The sequence below is a fragment of the Nycticebus coucang genome, chromosome 7 (genome assembly GCF_027406575.1).
Source record: "Nycticebus coucang isolate mNycCou1 chromosome 7, mNycCou1.pri, whole genome shotgun sequence".
Taxonomy (NCBI): Eukaryota; Metazoa; Chordata; class Mammalia; order Primates; family Lorisidae; genus Nycticebus; species Nycticebus coucang.
Window position 1 is genome coordinate 127,734,973 of NC_069786.1, and position 18,477 is coordinate 127,753,449.

Genomic DNA, 18,477 nt, shown 5'->3' on the forward strand with positions numbered 1-18,477 from the left:
CTTTTGTGCTTTTTATATGAGCAATTCTACTAATAGTGAATAAATTTTGTTCTTCCATTCAAATAATTAAAATGTTAATTTATTTATTGTCCTACCTTCCTGAGTAGGACCTCTACTACCATGGTGATAGCCACAAAATTTGTTTTGTTTATGATTTTAAAGGGAATTCACCTTGAGTATAGTTCAGCTATAGATATTAGGAAAATACTCTTTTTGTGATTAAAGAAGTTCTCCTCTGTTCTTAGTTTTCAAAGTGTTTTTGTTGTTAATCAGGGATTGATATTAAATTATTTTATCAAATGCTTTTTCTGCATCTATTCACATGATTTAATCTGTTAATGTGAATAACATTAATAACTGATTTCGTCTTAATTTATTTTTCTCTTTCTACACTACTGAGTTCCATTTGCTAATATTTTCTTTAGGAGTTTTAGATATATGTTTTTGGCAACACTAGTCTGTAATTTTCTTTCTCATTCTGTCCTTGTCAGCCTTCAGTGTTAAAGTTTTACTGGTCTCATAGAATGAGTTGAAGAAATTGTTTTTGTGATTTTTTTGCTATTTTTTTTAACCTTTTCATTTTGTTGCCCTGGGTAGAGTGCTGTGGTTTCATAGCTCACAGTAACCTCAAACTCCTGGGCTCAAGCAATTCACTTGTCTCAGCCTCCCCAATAGTTGGGACTACAGGCGCCAGCCACCACGCCTGGCTATTTTTTAGAAACGGGGCCTTGCTCTTTCTTGCTCAGGCTGATCTTGAACTCCTGAGCTCAAGCAATCCAATCCACCTGCCTCATTTTGCTGGGGTTTTTTTGTTTTGTTTTGTTTTTTCGTTTTTGAGACAGAGTCTCCCTTTGTCACCCTCAGTAGAGTGCTAGGGCATCATAGCTCACAGTAACTTCAAACTCTGGGGCTCAAGTGATTCTCTTGCCGCAGTCTCTCCCAAGTAGCTAAAACTGCAGGCACCTGTCACAATGCCTGGCTATTTTTTAGAGCCAGGGTCTCCCTGTGGCTCAGTCTGATCTCAAACTCCTGAGCTCAAGCAATTCACCTGCCTCGGCCTCCCAAACTGCTAGGATTGCCTTTTTTTCTTTTCCTTTTTCTTTTCTTGTTTTTTTTTTTTGTTGTTGTTGTTAAGGCTTAATAGTCTCCAGTCTTCTCAAATGTGTACAAGCCCTCTTATACCAGAATGGGAGTGTGGGAGTAAATTAGTTTGACAATATCAAAACTTAAAATGCAGTATCTTTGACCCAGAAAATTCATTGCATGAATTTATCCTATAGATGTATTCAACCAAGTATGCAAAAGTATACACGAATGTACAAGGATATTTATTGTCATAATAGCATGAGACTGAAAACAAATGTCCCTCAATTGGAGATGGTAAAAATATATATATACAATATTTGGTTGCCATTACCGAGAATGAAGTAGATTTATTTGTGCGGATGTATCAAGTTCTCCAAAATCTATAATTAGGGTAAAGCAGGTAGCAGAGCAAGAAAAATATATATACATATATGCAATTCCCATTTGTGAATTTTTTAGGTGGTAGCTAGATGGAAGTTCATCCACTGTTTCTGGAAGGATATTCAAAGCCTTGTAGTACCAGTTACCTGTGGAGAGCAGGGATGGTAGGGAGCTGTTGGACGATGTATCTTTCCACATTTTTTTAGTTCATGTGTGTGGGTGTGCATGTCCTGGTCCATGCGTACCTGCACCTGAGCTGCAGGAGGGACTGCTGGCTGCAATACCTCACTTTACACTCCTTGTATAGTCTCACCCACGTCCCCTCTGGCTCTCGAGGTCTGTCATCCGTACTAGAAAGGAAGCCTTGCATTCGGCCCAGGTTTGGCCTGAAGAATAGAGCGGTTGGAAATGTTAAGTTGACATAAATAGGAAGCTCTGTAACCTCGTGCAAGCGTTGCCTTGGAAACCAGAGCCTGGGCGGTCTCCATGGAAACCGTTTTCAGTCTTTTGCCTGAAGGAGGTACCACCCACAGGTGCTGGAGTCATGCTGTTCAGGGACCTCAGATCTTCAATAAATGCTTAGGGAAGGATGGTGGAGTGGTCCCTGCCCAATCACTCCACCTGTGTGGGCTCTGGGCACCTCCACCCATCTGCCCAGGAGGGAGAAAAGGCCCCTCCACACTGGATATGCCTTCGTGGGGAGGCACAGCACATACAAAATGCAAGACCACCCAAGGCAATCTATGTAGTGTCCTCAGAGTATGGAGGGGGACTTGCGTCCAGATGTCTGGGGGGTCTGGACACTGCCACTGTGCAGCGGTGTGAATATGGTGGGCTATCAATGGCTCTTGGCAGGTTACAGATGCCAACTTCCCCTTCTGTCAAATAGTGTGGACTAAGTCATTCTGAAGATCTTTTCCAGTGTTCCTGACACACACTGCACGTGGCCTGGCAGAATGAGGTTCAGAGGAGGAAGAGATCACAGAGGGACCAGGCCAGGCTTCCTGGAGACTCATCTGAGCTTTGAAGGTGGTGAGAGGAATGGCAGGGTTTGGGCAGCATGCAGCAGGGAAGAGAAGTTCACCCTTCGTGGGCCACAGGACACCGGAGTGATGTGTTAAAGCCTATAACCTCATGGGGCTGAGTTCCCTGGGCTCCGGAAGAGGGACTTTGAGTCCAGGGCTTGTGGGAAAAACAGGCAGCGGGGATAGGCCGTGTGATTCCAGAAGGGGTACAGTCCCAGGAGGGTCGGCCCTCACAGCTGTCCCCCATGGTGTCTCCTCAACCTCACTGCCCGCCGTACACACTCCCGCTGCCAGAGCCTGGAGAGCATGACGGGAGAACAGAGGAAGGTCGCTGCACCGGCCTCCCACCTGGGAGACAGAGGGCCCTGTCAAGGCAGGCCGACGAGAAGGGAAAGAGGGGTAGGGGTAGATCACGACAGAGGCAGGGGGAGGGGAGAGGGGACAATGACCTGGACCAGCACTTAGGGAGCCCGTGCCCACTAAGTTCAGGCACTACGCCAGCAGCTTTCATCGATTTATTTTGTTCACTTCATTTCATAGCCACAGACTCAGAAGTACAAAACAAAATCTTTATTTTTCTATAATAATCTATTTTGGGTAACAATGTAGTTTTCAAATCCCCATGTAGTCTGATGGCAGAAAATATAAACTTGGTAATTGCAGGTGAACTCAGTCATCACTTCAGTTTCATGCTCCATCAGTGAAGGGCTTGTCCTTCTGAAGATATTAATTTTTGCCCCCTCCCCCCACTCCAGGGCTATCATCTGAATCATGTTCCTATATTTGGGGTTTTCCCTACCAAAAGAGCTTTGATGGGAGACAGCAGCCACCTACTATTTCACAGTCATGTGCCACATAAGGACATTTCAGTCAGTGATGATTGCGTATATGACAGTGGTCTCGTCAGGGGACAATGGAGCTGAAAAATTCCTATCACCTAGTGATGCACGTCATAGGGCAACACGTTACTCACATGTTTGTAGTGATTCTGCTGTGAACAAACCTACTGCACTGCCAATTGTATAAAAGTCTAGCACATAGAATTGTGTACAATACATACAAAGCCTGACAATTAAGTTCGAGAACTCATCCTAGAAAAAGTTCCCCATACCTCATTGCTGAATATCACTATGGTCACCTTTGAAGTACTTACCTGGAGAAGCTATGTGCTGGTGCCAGAACCTAGTTGACCCTTCAAAGCAATTTTAAAACTCTTTTCCTGAAATGGCCATTAAAGCTGTCATCATATTATCCTCGATGTCCTGAATGTCATCAAAATGTCTTCCTTTCAATATTTCCTTTATCTCCAGGTAAAGGAAAAAGTCACTGGGGGCCAGATCAGGTGAGTAGGAAGAGTGTTCCAGTATGATTATTTGTTTATTGGCTAAAAGCTCCCTCATAGACAGTGCTGTGTGAGCTAGTGCACTGTCATGATGCAAGAGCCATGAGTTGCTGGCCAGGGTTTTCAGTTAAGATCTTCCTGTTTCTCTATCAATGTTTACTTGATCTTCTAGTCTTCCCATAGTCAGCTGATAATTTTGACACACAATTCCATGAAGTTTTGCAATGCTTTTGTCAGTTCTGCTCATTAAAAGCCACCCTGATCTCTTCTTAACCAGTGATACTTTCTCTCTCCTCAGAAAAACGTTTAATCCATCTGTACACTGCCATTTTCTTCAGGGGCATTATCCCCATAAACTTGGACTAACATGTTCATGATTTCACTTCCGCCACTGCCAAATTTAACAAGAAGTGTAATGTTAGTTCATTGCTCTAATGCAAGCTCTGACATTCTCACAATGGTCCACAAAAACATGCAACCACAATAATGAACACCAATGCATCAAGACACCACCATATGTCAACACAAACACAACTATAAGACACTGATACACCAAGGTTATGAAATCTTACCGAGTTGTTTGTACAGTGCTGGCAATGTAAATGTATGGTTCATATGTTCATGCAAGTTCATAAATTTACATGTCAGAGCATATAATACTTGACTATACTAATATAATAAATGACTATGTTACTATTTTATGTATTTACTTAACAGTAAAACCATACCTTTTACTGTTATTTTAGAGTGTACTCCCACTTATAAAAGAAAAAGTTAACTGTAAAACAGACTTGTGCAGGTCCTTCAGGAGATATTCCAGAAGAAGGCATAGCTATAGGGGATGACTGACCCATGCAAGTTATTGCCCCTGCAGACCTTCAAGTGGAACAAGATATGGAGGTGAAGACTGTGATCTTAATGATCTTGACCCTGTATAGGCCTGTAAGCTAATGTGTGTGTTTGTTTCTTAGTTTTTAACAAAAAGTTTAAAATAGGATAAGATATAAAGGAAGACTTATAGGAATATATCCTAAATAGGAATAGGATATAAATTAAGAGTTTTGTACACCTGTAGTGTTTGTGTTTTAAGCTAAGCATTATTACAAGAAACAAAAGTGTCTAAAAATTAAAAAGTTTATGAAGTTAAAAAGGTACGTAAGCTAAGGTTAAATTATTATTGAGGAAAGAACATAATTTTAATACATTTAGTGTAGCCTAAGTGTCCAGTGTTTATACAGTCTATAGCGGTACACAGTGATTCATGAAGGCTTCACATTCACTCACCACTCACTTACTCAGGGCAACATCTAGTCCTGCAAGCTCCAGTTACAGTAAGTGCCCTATGCAAGTGTACCATATTTTAAATATTTTACACCCATTTTCACTGTACCTTTTCTCTGTTTAGATCCATAAATACTTAGCAAACTTCCCGTTGCCTACAGTATTCAGTAGAGTGACACAGGTTTGTAGACTGGAAGCATTAGGCTATCCCATACAGCCTAGGTGTGTAGTAGGCTAGACCCTCTAGCTTTGTGTATGTGCATCCTATTTTGTCCACAAAATACAGTTGCCTAATGAGGTATTTCTCAACCTGTATCCCCACTGTTAAATGATACACAACCACAACCGCTGTAACTGGGTGAGTCTGGCTTTCCCAGTGGCCCTTGCAGCTGGAGTTGGGCCTGTGACCAGGCTCAGCCAGATACTTCCACCCAAAGTGGAAGTGGAGCCTAGTCACATGCCCGACTCCAGCTGCAAGGGCCACCAGGGAAGCCAGACTCATCCGTGCCAGAGGGGCAAATGGTTCAGGAGAGGGTACAGTGAAGACTGAATCCTGGTAGAGGAGGTGACTCAGAATCCTGGGGGCAGCAATCCTGGGTGGTGAGGGGTGGCCTCCTCTACACGGTTCTGGAGCCTACTTTGGACCGTGGTTCCCTTTGTGGCCTCCCAATTTCTGAAGCAGTTTCTCTGCCCACCCAGCAATTCCCTGAGCCACCTGGTATCCTGTTGATAAATTCCTTTCTTCCTAAATTAGCCAGAATGTTCCCTGTTGCTTGTGTAACAGTTTCATTGAGCAAGAAAGCCTTGTAGGGTGCAATCTAAAAACAGCTTAACTCTCCCTTCTCCGCTTCCATTTAAACCTGTTCGGAGGGGTTGGTTGGTTCTCCCCAGACCGTCAAGGAAATCTGAGGTGAGTTTCTTGGTTTTTCAGGTCAATCTAAGATAATAAAAATTCCTTAGGTCACTTTTAGCCATAAAAATCCAATTTCAGTAATTACAACATTTAGCTATGAAAAGTAGTCAAGACTCCCAACATCACTGGAAGCTAAAACAGCTCCCCTCCCAATGGGACAGCTGCTCACAGGGGAGGGCGCTGGCACAGGAAGCTGGGCCAGCCCCTCCCTGCCTCTTCCCTTCCAGCCCTTCCCTGGGCCCTTGGGCTCCTCCAAGGTTGGGGCAATAGGGTGGGGGTTGGTGCTGGATAGGGAGGAAAGGAAGGGCCAGGAGGGGTCACTAGTCTCCTCTCCCTGGGAAGATACCCCTCACCTCTAGCTGCACTTCAGCGCAGGTGAATGCTCCACCAACTTCATCCTGAATATCTGGCTGAGCCTGATCACAGGCCCAGCTCCAGCAGCAAGGCCCACTGGGGAAGCCAGACTCACCCAGTTACAGCAGTTATGGTTGTGCCTCACGTAACATCGGGGATACAGGTTGAGAAATACCTCATTAGGATCTAAGTAATTGAGAACAGCTCCTGGGATGTCCCCACCCTTGGATGCTACACTCCCCAGCAGCATGGGCTGTTGCTGGCTCTGTGCTCCAGGCAGCAGGGGCAGCTCTGGCCAAAGCCTCTCACCACTTGTTTCCTCAGAAGATTGTCCCACATCTGGGCCACAGGACCCCTCCCAGCTGCTCAGGCCATATGCCAGGCTCTTTGGGAAGACTTGGAGAAGCCCCTTTCCCTGGTATAAGACAGAGGGAGGTAGATGAGACCCTCTGATCATTCTCTCCTTAGGAATGTTCTCTCCAGTCGACCTTCCATCAGAGCCAGGAGTGGGGCTGGACATGGGCTACAGGGTTGGTTGGGTCACCTCCTTTCAGAATGTCTGATTCATGGGCACGATACCCTCTTCTCTCAGCCCCCTCAGGGGTGTTAACAAGTCTCCTCCTTGGAGCTAACCCCTGGTGATGGGGGAGGAAGACACAGATTCCCTCCTCTCCTCAGGCCTCCCACCTCCTACCTCACCAGTCTCTGATTGCTTTTCCCTCACTTGTGGAGTCCTTATCTAGACTAGGAGGTGGAAGAGGTGAAGAAACACCATTAGGTCCACATTTAGGTCCCTAGGTTCCCCCATAGGAATCCTAAACAGCTGGTCCTAGAACCGAGGAGGGGCTGGAATGGGGAGTGAGGAGCCTGACCCTGGCTGAGTGGGAGCCTGAGAGTACTCAACCTGGCCCCTGCATGCGGGGGGCAGCCTCACCTTGGGATGAAAGGTCAGAACTTTGAGGGACATCTTACCCATCAGTGCAGCCCTTGGGGTAGGGAGTAGGACCTAGATGGGAATCCCTTGTTTGTGGTTGTTTCTACTATTTCTGAACAGCAACTCCCCCCCACCCCCAAGGCTTAAAAGAGCAGTCAAGGCTGGATGTGATGCCTCACACTTGTAACCCTAGCACTTTGGGAGGACAAGGTGGGAGGATCTATTGATCCCAGGAGTTTAAGACTAGCCTGAGCAATATAGTGAAATCCATCTCTACAAAAAACTTTAAAAAAGAACTAGCTATGTTCTTTTTAGCACGTAGCACACCCCTTAGTCCCAGCTACTAGGGGGGCTGAGCTAGCAGGATTAGTTGAGCCCAGGAGTTTGAGGTCACAGTGAATTATAATGACACCACAGCACTCCAGCTGGGGCAACAAAGTGAAACTTTGTCTCACCAAAAAAAAAAAAAAAAAAGAGCAACCATTACTGTTTGGATAGGGCCAACTAGGAACAATTTGCTTTCACCCTGTGTCATCAGATGAGTTTTTATTTACTTGTTTATTTAATTTTTTTAGACATAGAGTCTCACTCTGTCTCCCAGGTTGGTCTTGAACTCTTGGCCTCAAGTGATCCTCACACCTCAGCCTCCCAAAGAGCTGAGATTACAGTTGTGAGCCACCACTCTTGGCCTTGAGTTGTCTTTGTGAGGACAAGAAAGATCTACTTCTAAGATAGCATGACATCAGTTCAGAGCTCAGCTGGTATTGTCAGCCAGAGAGCCTCAATTCTCCAAATAAATCTCTACACTTAAATACTTGGGCTTCCCCACAATATGGAGGCTGGACTCCAAAAGGGAAGGAGCCGAAGCTTTCTAGTCTTCTTTTTTTTTTTTTAAGACAGAGTCTCAAGCTGTCGCCCTGGATAGAGTGCCATGGCATCAGAGCTCACAGTAACCTCCACCTCTTGGGCTCAAGCGATTCTCTTGCCTCAGTTTTTCTATTTTCTATTTTTAGTAGAGGCAGGGTCTTGCTTTTATTCAGGCTGGTCTTGAACTCATGAACTCACACAATCCATCCGCCTCAGCCTCCACAGTGTGAGGATTATAGGCGTGAGCCACGACACCTGGCCTTTCTAGTCTTCTTTTTTTTTTTTTTTTTTGCAGGTTTTTTGGCCGGGGCTGGGTTTGAACCCGCCACCTCCAGCATATGGGGCCGGTGCCCTACTCCTTTGAGCCATAGGTGCTGCCCCCTTTCTAGTCTTCTTAATGTCTGAGCACTGAGGTCCCAGAACATCATTTCTTCTACATTCTATTCGTCAAAGCAGTTATGGTCCCAACCCAGGTTCAAGACAAGGGAACACAAGCTCCCCCTCTTGAGGGGAGAATTGGCATATGAGCACAAGGAGGGGCAGAATTGCCAGGCACCATCTTTGGATTACTAGCTACCACAGAGAACAGGAGTAAGTTATTCCACCCTTCCAAGTCTCAGTTTCCCTTTCTATAAACTGGAGGTAATAACACCTATCTCTCTTGGCTGCTGCTGAGATTAGATTAAAGAAGCTCTCAGTTGAGCTCCCAAGAATTGGAAGAATGTGTGAGTGCAGCTCATAGCTCAAGAGAACTCACTGTCAGCATTAGATGATCCTGAACACACACTATGTGCAGAACATGGGGAGGACAGTTCCCACTGCTGGTCATTTAGGGATCAGCCTCTGGCACTTCCTTTGTCTGGTCTCCCTCCCTGCCTCCAGGACCTCATCCCAGGACTCCCTTGATCTTCCCTTCCCTTCTCCCTGCAATTCACCCTAGAGACAAGGTCTGGACTTGGTGCCTGGAGGGGCTTTTAGGCCCTCAGCCTCTCCCAGCTGGGACCCATGGCCCCCCTCTGCTTGAGCCCAAGCCCAGCTCAGTCTAACCCTGAGAGCCCCTCCTGCCAGCCCCCACTTACTGGTAGACATTGTTGGAAACCCAGAGCTGACCTCCGGAGGGCCTCCAAAAAGGCTTCCCTTTATGGTAAAAATTAGCTGGGCAGGGAATGAGAGAAGCAGGAGAAGAGGAAGGAGAGAAATGGTGAGTCCCAGGCATTTAGGAAGAGAGACCCCCACCCTGCCCCTACTCCAGACCCAGACCCAGCCAACCCCCACCCCAGCCCCACCCCCACCCGCAGCCCCACCCCCAGCCTGGGGAGAGCTGCAGCAACTACAGCTCATTAGCACACCGCAGAGGCCAAGCAGCCGCCACAGCAGGCCCGGGCGCTCATCAGCAGCACCCAGCCCAGCCCTTTCTTTTGGAAGTGGGACTGGAGCTGACGGATCTTGGGAGATCCTCAGGCTTCTCAGGCAGTTGGCAGCTATGGCTGCAGCAATCCTAGGGAGCACCATGGAATTTGAGAAATGGGACTGCTGCAGCCCATCTGGGTACCCTTTCTTTCTATTTTGAAAGAGATAGAAAACCTTATTTTCTAGGTGTTCAGAAATACCAAGTTAATAGGGGCCGGGCAGGCCCAGGCTGCCTCAGAGTTAGGGTGACTGGGGGCCTTGCAGTAGTGGGGTAGGAGAGGCAAGATGCACCCTGTCTCTGGAGAGAGCCTTCTCTAGGCATCAGGAAGACATCCAAGCCCTGCCACCCAGGCCTGCAACCCTCTGCAGAGGCCCGGGCCCACACAGGTCGTCTCTCCCTTAGGTCACCCCCTCAGAGTAGAGCTGCTGTCCACCCAGCTCCTGATCCTGGTCCACGGTTACCGAGGAGACCACTGTTCCCAGAGCTCTTTGGGCCGACTGTGCTAAGCAGAGGCTGTGCCTCCAAGACTAGGAAGGTTTCCAGTTGGATCGTCTCCGACTTTGTCTTTTTGTTGTTGTTGTTTCTGGTAATAAAACTCACATTTACCAGAATTGGGGCAAACACAGGGTGGAAAGAACAGTATTTCGGTGACTTGTGCCAAATCCCAGGGCTTCAGTGCCCCGCTCCGGCAGCAGAGCCCGAGGAATGAGCTGCTCTGGCTCAGGAGGACTGTGTTCCACCAGTTTGGCACACACTGTCGCCCCTCCTTGGGGAATCGGGTGCAAATGAAAACACCGCAGGCCAGGAGGTGTGGGGACACCCCCCGCCCCACTGCCGTCTCTGTACACACTGCCACAGTTTTCCAAACTGTTAAAAATGTTTCTATGCACATGGTTCTGCTCACACAGGCTGCAGCCTTCGATGAAACCAAACAGCGAGTGAGTGAGGAGAAGTGAGTCATTCATTCATTCCACACACATTCTTGAGCTCTATTACTTGCTGCGCCCTGTAGGGGACCTCCTGGGTCCCTGGGGACAGAGTGGAGCAGCTGGCTGGCCTTGCCTCCCAGAGTTCACAGATCCAAGATCACCAAGACTGCCCAGACTCTGCAGCCTCCTTGCCAGAGTGGACCTGATTCTGAATCTAGAGTCTACAGAAAAAAAAACAGGCTTTGAGCATCACTGAAGAACTTGCAGTGCGGCAGACCCTGTGCTACGAGATGGGCCTCAACAGAGCTCATGGCTCAATGGGGTAAAAGAACAAACCAGAAAGTTTGGGACAGTGAGCCAAGTGTTGTGATGGGGGGTGTCCAAGGCACCACAGGAGAAGGGATGTCCAGACCAATAAAGCAAAGCAGAGGCCCTACTGTTCAATTCATAGTAAATGCCATCCTGGGTCATGAAGGCCAAATGTTTTCAGTTTTGTTGACCTTGGCAATCATATGCCATCAGACTGAAGAAGACTTGCCCATTCCTGTGCAAGTAGATGGTGACTAGCCCCACAAACAGCCACTGAGGGCCTTGCTCTCCCTCCCCAGGCCTTGATCCCAATGAGCAGAAACGAGCTCCCTGGATTCCATGACCATCTGACTCCTATAGAGAGAGGAAGACTGGGTTTAACCAGGACACAGAGATGGACAGATTCCTGCACAGAGTAGGCTTGAGACCAAACCCTTCCTCCCTCCTTGGCTGTGGGCTGGGGTGGACCCTGGGTCTTTCTGTTCTGCAGGCCCTCCACTTATCTCTCCCATCCTTTGGCAAAATTTCAAAACTAATTGTTTGTCTTTGGAGTCCCACACACCTCCACACCCCGAAGATCTGTTTCAGAATTTCTCTATCACGTGCAAAAAAAAAAACCAAGGGCACTACAGTTTATAACTTCTGCTCAGCATAATTAAATACTTGCTGGGCAACTTTTATAGGACCTTTCTGGATTCTGTGGAGAGGAGCTAATTCTATCTTTTTCTTTCTGGAAGGATAAGGACTGTCTCTTGCTTCTTGCTCTGACAGCTGCAGTCCTGGTTATGCCTGCCCACTTGACAATCTCTTTGTGCAAATGCCAGTCAGCCCTGGCCTCAGCCTGGCCTTGCGGAGGATAACAATGACCCTAGCTTTATCTGACCCATGCTCTTGGGGTCCGTCCCTATCAGACACCTCTTCTACATGCCACTTTGGATCCTCGCACTTACCTTTGGGCCACTGGCCACCAGTCAGAGCTGAGACCACCCACTCTGTGTGGACTCTGACCAGCTTCAGCCAGGCACACCCAGCAGCACCTGACCATCCCTTACCTGTGGGCTTTCCCTGGACACTGGCACATGAGATGCTGCGTCCATGCATGCATGACCAGCAAGCCTGCACAACTGGTACTCCATGGGTGAACCAACTGGAGATGGGAGCCTGTGCACAAGTTCTTCTCCCTTTCTCCCCTGAAGGATTATAAGAAAGATTTAATACAGCTTCTAACAGGACAGTCCCATGCAACTGAGCATCAAGTGTTGTTTGTCACCCAGCCGTGGTTAGCTCCAGCTCACTCTTCTGGAGTCGACACCACCTCCTTCCCAGTCACACTCCCCTTTCTCCCTGGGGTCACCCTCCCTGGGAAAGGAGTGGCAGTGAGCCTTTGTTTCCCACTCTGCTTTCCAGGAACCCAAACTAAGCCACCTTGAGTTCCTTCTGAAGCTCCTTTTCCACTCCATGGGATCTTTTTGGTGCCACAATCAGCACCCCCACTGCCCCTTGGACATATGACCCAGGCTGGGCAGTAGTGCCTTATCCCTATGGCCATAGAACTGGAGTCGGGAACTGCCATGTGATCAGTCTGAGTCTTCCGTGGGGCTGACTACTGGGCCTTGGGGGCCTCACATACCCATAAGGTCACTGTCTTCCTTCTTCTCTACCGGTGACGGATCTCTCCTCATCCAGCCAAGACCTGGCTTCACCCCAGCTCCCCAGGGAGCCTTTCTCCATCATCCCAGCCCAGTGAGATCTCAGCTGCTCCACTTGGGAACACCCAGAGCAGCTGCTGCCACCGGGTACTGCCTTGCTCTTTTATGCTGTTGTTTGAACTATCACTGTCATGTGGCCAGTTACGTGTGTTCCTACGTCTGCCGAACACACGGTTCTACCCCTGTAGATTCATTGGGCAATTGGAGCAGGCAGGTGCTTCTACATGGAGAGGCCAGGTGTCCAACTTGAGGCGACCACATTGTCCCAGTTTGCCTGGGACTTTCCAAGCCTTATCATTGAATGGCCTGTGCCCTGAGAAACCCTTCATTCCTGGACAAAGTGGGACATTTTGTCCATCACACTGCTCCATGGGCAGGATTGTGAGCAGACTGTTGTCTAAGTGAAGCCTCCTTTGGAAGTAAGGGATGCAAACTGCACAGATTCAGCCCAGACTTACTCATTTAACATAATTTATGGAGTTCCTACTCTGCCTCTGGCACTCTGCTAAATTTGGGGGACCTGGAGATTAATGAGCCCTGGTCTCTGCCCTCAAGAACTTAATGTTCAGAGCAGGGGTCAAGGAAATTGTTTGCAAAGGGCCAAACAATAAATATTTTTGGCTTTGCGAACTGTAAGTCTCTGTCGTAACTCCCCAACACTGTTGGGGCAGCTCAAAAGCAGCCATAGGTAGTAAGAACGGGTGCGACTGTGCCCGAAATGACTTTGTGGGCGCCCCATGGTGGAGAGGTGGAGACAAACACACAAAGCTTCAGAACACCTGCCAGGCCCCTGCTGAAGTCAGTGGCTCCAGGTCACTCTGTAGGTGGCCACGTGGCGTATCACGTGGCGCCATCTCACCCACCAGGGACCAAGAGAGAGCACTTAACCCATGGGCATCCCCTCCTCTGGCTGCCAGAGATTAACACAGGCGGATAAGCAGCAGAGACGGTGGTGGCCGGTAGTGGGAACAAAGGTGACAGAGACTGAAGCTGAAAGGCCAGAAGGGTAGGGGCAAAGCCTACCTGGGCCCCTCTAGGCCTTCCAAATCTGAGCCACGTTCCAAGACCCACGAGGCCCAGTCCAGGAGGACACTGCAGGCAAGCCCTGGGCTCCGGCAGCCATGGCTGGGGCTGAAAGTCCTGTCTTCCTCATTTCCATGAACATCCTTACAATAAAACAGCTTTGCTTTGCTTTCCTTCTTTCTTATCTAACAAGTCAGCAATGTTTAGTAAATTTATAAAGTTGTGTAACCATTATCACCACCCAGGCTCCATAATAAATCTGCTTTTCTCAAAGTGACCTGAATCCGAAACCCCCGCCCTTGCCCCAATGCTGTGTGGGAAGCAGAGGGGCCCCGCTGGACTGGGGAAGGCTTCCCAGGGGGCCTGAGGATAGTGAAAATTCCCCAGGGGGTGTGGGGGAAGGGGACCTCCACATCTCTCTGACTCTGGGGAAGCTGCCAAGTGCCGACATCTGGACCAGGTGCTCCCTGGCGCAGGCATGGTGTAGACAGAACATATTGCCAGATGCCAGTGAACTCGGAGCAGCTTCCCTGTTCCCTCCTTACCCTCCAGACCCTCCTGTGGCAGCTTTAGTCCACCCTGGTGTTCGTAGACGGGGATCAGAGGCGAGCTCATGTGATCTTCTAAGTCCCCACCAAAGGAGAGGGCAGGGTCTGCACTGTTCCCTTATGGCAGGCGATGACTGACTTTACTGCCTGCACCTCCCCCGAGTTTTCATCCAAGGCAAGGCCCTAACACAGCATTTCCCAAGGAGGTAGGGGAGATTGTCAGAGGGCTTGCAGCTGTAGCTCTGAGGCATGTGGGAGCGATCTGGCGATCTGGCCGCATGACCTCCCTCCACCCTTGGGGAGAGACTCTCCAAGGGTCTCCCACACCCTAGTGCCTCTGCTCTCCCCTCTCCCCACAACCAGCCTTTCTCATTCTGGAGCAGGAAACCTCATTTCGCTCACAGGAGGGTTCTTTATTGCCTGCAAGAGAAAACAGCTCAAGCTAATTCAAGTAAATAAGGGGCTCAGTTGCAGGGATCCACAGTTGCAAAGGAGTTGTGAGCAACTCATGCAGCCTCCACGCGACTCCAGCAGCCCCAGCCTCCCCTCTCTTCCCTCCCCTGACACAGAACCTGGTAGCACAGTTGGGTGCAAGTGTCCCTAGCCCTCCAACTCTAGATCACGCAGTGATAGGGAACCAGGGCATTTGTCCAGACATTGGCTCTGGAAGATGCCTCCACAATCAGCTCCCATAGCCCGTCAGAATCTGGATTTGCTCCACTGACCCAGACCTGGGCTCCTCCAGGCACCCCTGAGCGTGTGGCATCTCCCACTTGGCCATTAGGAAGATGCCCACACAAAAGAAATATTTTTTACAGTGAGAAGATCCAGCGTGAGTACATAAACTACCAGGGGAATGAGTGGACTAAAGTGCCTCCTGACGGAGTTAATGCATTTGGTTTTAGTTTTTGTTTTTTCTTTCTTTTTAGTTTTTGGCCAGGGCTGGGTTTGAACCCACCACCACTGGTATATGGGGCCAGCACCCTACTCCTTGAGCCACAGGTGCCGCCCACACATTTGGTTTTAAAGATATCTTTTAATTCCAGAGAGGGAATAATATCAGCTGTGAAAATGCTGTTCCTTTTCTCTTTCACGGTTCATGGAACATTTTTATCAACTTGTCACCAACATCTTGAGTGTCTGTCTCTTTATCACCCCTGAGCCACAGTTTGAGTCACCAGCGGGTACCAGGGCACATCACCTCCTTCTCATCCCAATTACAGAGGTTTAGAGCTTTGAATCTCTGCATGATGCTCTCTCTTGAAAATGTATCCTAAGCCATCAGCATCCTTTCTTTAATGTTGGGAAGGCTTGGAGTCGTTTTTTGAACCTTAAGAGAAATGTGATCATCTTCTTAACTGGTGATTGGGGCATACTAGGCACCCCAGTATTTATCATTCACAGGGTCTTCTGCACATGGTTGGGCCTCTGTTATCATCAGCAGGTGCTACAGGGCGGGGACCCAGATGGTTAGGCCTCCAGTTGCCTCCTTGGCTTGAAGTGAGGGCTGGGGCCGTGGTGGTGACCGCAGCTGTCAATCACCAGCTATTTACCAGCTCTACTCCATGGCCAGCCTGTGCCAGGCACACAGGGTAGAGAGGAGCTGTGAGCCCTTGCTGTGAGAGATGATTAAGGAGGATCATTTCTACTGAAGACACCACGCTGGTGTAATGGAGGACCAAATGAGGCGCAGCAGACAAGAGAATAAATCTGTTCCCAACCAGGTGCCAGCTAGGCAGTGGAGGCTGGCGGGTGGGTTTGTGCCAACCCCTGCTGGGGAGCAGATGGGTCACCTCTGGCTCAGGGTTTCGGAAGAGCCCTGAGAGGATCTTGGAGTGGGAAGGGTGGGCCAGGCACAGAGACCCAGATTCAGGGTGAGTTTGGTGATGTGGAAAAGTCTCTTTCTGGAGCATCACAAAGCTGGTGCCACCCACACCCCCACACGCCTCAGTTTCCACATCTGTACAACAGTTCCCTTCAAGCCAAGGTCTTGTTACATGCCTGTTTTGAGCCCCAAACCCTCCAGTTTTATGGGGTTACCCCCTTTTAAAACTCCAAACAGAAGGGCTTGTGATTTCACCCCACATTCAGCAGCAACCCTAGCTAGTATCTTCCCACAATAGTCCTGAGGACTCCCAGGGGAAACCATTAAATTCTCCAGCTTAGCCCTGGGTCCTACAGGAGCCACCCTCTGTCTGTATCTGACCACAAGGAATTGTGGTATCTGACCACTTCCCAATTCCTTTCTCCTGCAAAGGACAAGTGACAAGGGCTGGAACTTTGGGGAGGCTTTCCTGAAGGTTAAAGGTAATGGGGATGGGTCTGAATGCCAGCCCCTAAAGGTGTCTCTGCCCCATTCTCTGACAGGAGACTGTCCTTCGCCCGTGCACCCTGTCACCCAGCTTTGTTGATTTTAAATGCAGAGCAACTTTGGGCAGTCGGTGCTGCACCTCACCTGTGGAGACTGATGCTACTTCAGAGGCATTGAGGATGCAGGAATTCTAGTCATGTTTCTCTCTTGGTTCTCTCTTTGAATTACAGCTTGGCTCCCAGATTGAATGTAGATAGCCCTAAGGAAGAAGGACAACCATGGCCAAGAAGTTATACCAGAAGCTGCTGACCCTCAGAGTGGATGATATGGAGCAGGAAGGGACGAAGGCTGGGGGTGGGGGGTGGTTAGCAGTTAGGGGAAAGGGGGACCGCAGGGAGGAATCGGGAGTTGGGAAACTCTGAACACACAATCAGCCCAAAGGTGAGATCTCTCGGGAGTGATTGGGTCTTAGAGATGCTTTATGGGGTGACAATTGAGTGACCCCAAGAACTTTCACGTACGGTTAGGTAAGGTCATCCTCCAAGAATGGGGTGTATTACACCAACACTTGCTAGGAGGCAGTAATAATAAAATGTCATATGTAACGATGATGATGGAAGTGATATGACCTGCTTCACCAACTTAGATTCAAAAATTGTCACGTTATTTCCTCAATCCATTGCTTTAACACCTATGTATCTTTTGGGCAGGAAGTTTGCCCTCAAATTATCCAAACCCCCCAGGGTTCTCCTTCATCTAAAGGAGAGGTCAGGTTCAGCGCTCGTAGCTCAGCGGCTAGAGCACTGGCCAAATACACCAGGACTAGTGGGCCAAACAACAATAACAACTACAACAAAAAAATAGCTGGGCGTTGTGGCGGGCACCTGTAGTCCCAGCTACTTGGGAGGCTGAGGCAAGAGAATTGCCTGAGCCCAAGAGTTAGAGGTTGCTGTGAGCTATGATGGCACAGCACTCTGCCGAAGGCAACATAGTGAGACTCTGTCTCAAAAAAATAAATAAAAATAAAGGGGAGGTCAGCTTTGCTTTCTTACACCAGAAGGGGAGCCAGTGTTCCATCAGCTCCCTGCTACTGTTGCTTCATGTCATCGCCAGGTGTCACTGTTGAAGCTTGGTCTCCCACAGAAGGACGCTGCTGTCCCTGGAGGCTGGGATGCCCTCAGTGGGCCGAGTTCAAGTTTACAGCAATATTTAGTCCTTGTTCCCGCACTTGACCTTCATTTTACCAAAGCACTGCCCCTGGGCCAGAGTGGCTGCGAAGGAGCGCCCAGCACCAGCCACGTTCTGTTCCGTACTGACTCCAGCCCAGCCCTCCACCTCTGAATTGAGAGGTGCCCCTTCACTCAAGGTGATTTATTATGGAGGCTTCATTGCTCATTCCTGCCACTGTTTCTTGGATCACCCTAGCACACCTTCACAGGGTGTCAGGTATCCCTGAGTTTGCATCTCAGAGCCTGAGGGTTGGGATGTGGGTATCTTCCCTTTCGGAGAGCCCCAGGGTGCCTCATCCTGTGGTGCAGCAGACAAGAGGGACCAGCCAGCTTCTGCTAAGCTCCACGAACAAAAGTCCCAGCCCAGCCTGAACCCCAAGAGGAAGAGGGTGGGAGGCTGGTGGCCCACATGTGCATAACTAAGAGGGCACAGCTTTCCCTAGAGGAAGAACATAGGATATTCTTGAACAAGGATATTCTTGTCTCTGTCTAAACAAGGGGTTGTCAACCTGGAGATGAGGAGTGGAATTCAAGGGCTGTGAACTGGTTGGTGGAAAACATGTGTCCTGTTTTCATTAATCACTAACTGCAAGTAGCATTTCCTTTCATTGTGGGCACCACGCCACAGTAGCATAGATGGTTCGTGTATGGATCACGTCACTGATAGATACCACAGACACTCTTATATCATACTACAGACATTTCAAAACAACATTCCAGCTCATCACTAACTCAAAATTAAACCTGTCATAGACCCTATCATTTAATGCCTAAATAAAAAACCAAACACATTGCTATATCCATGACTATATGTCAGCATACTTG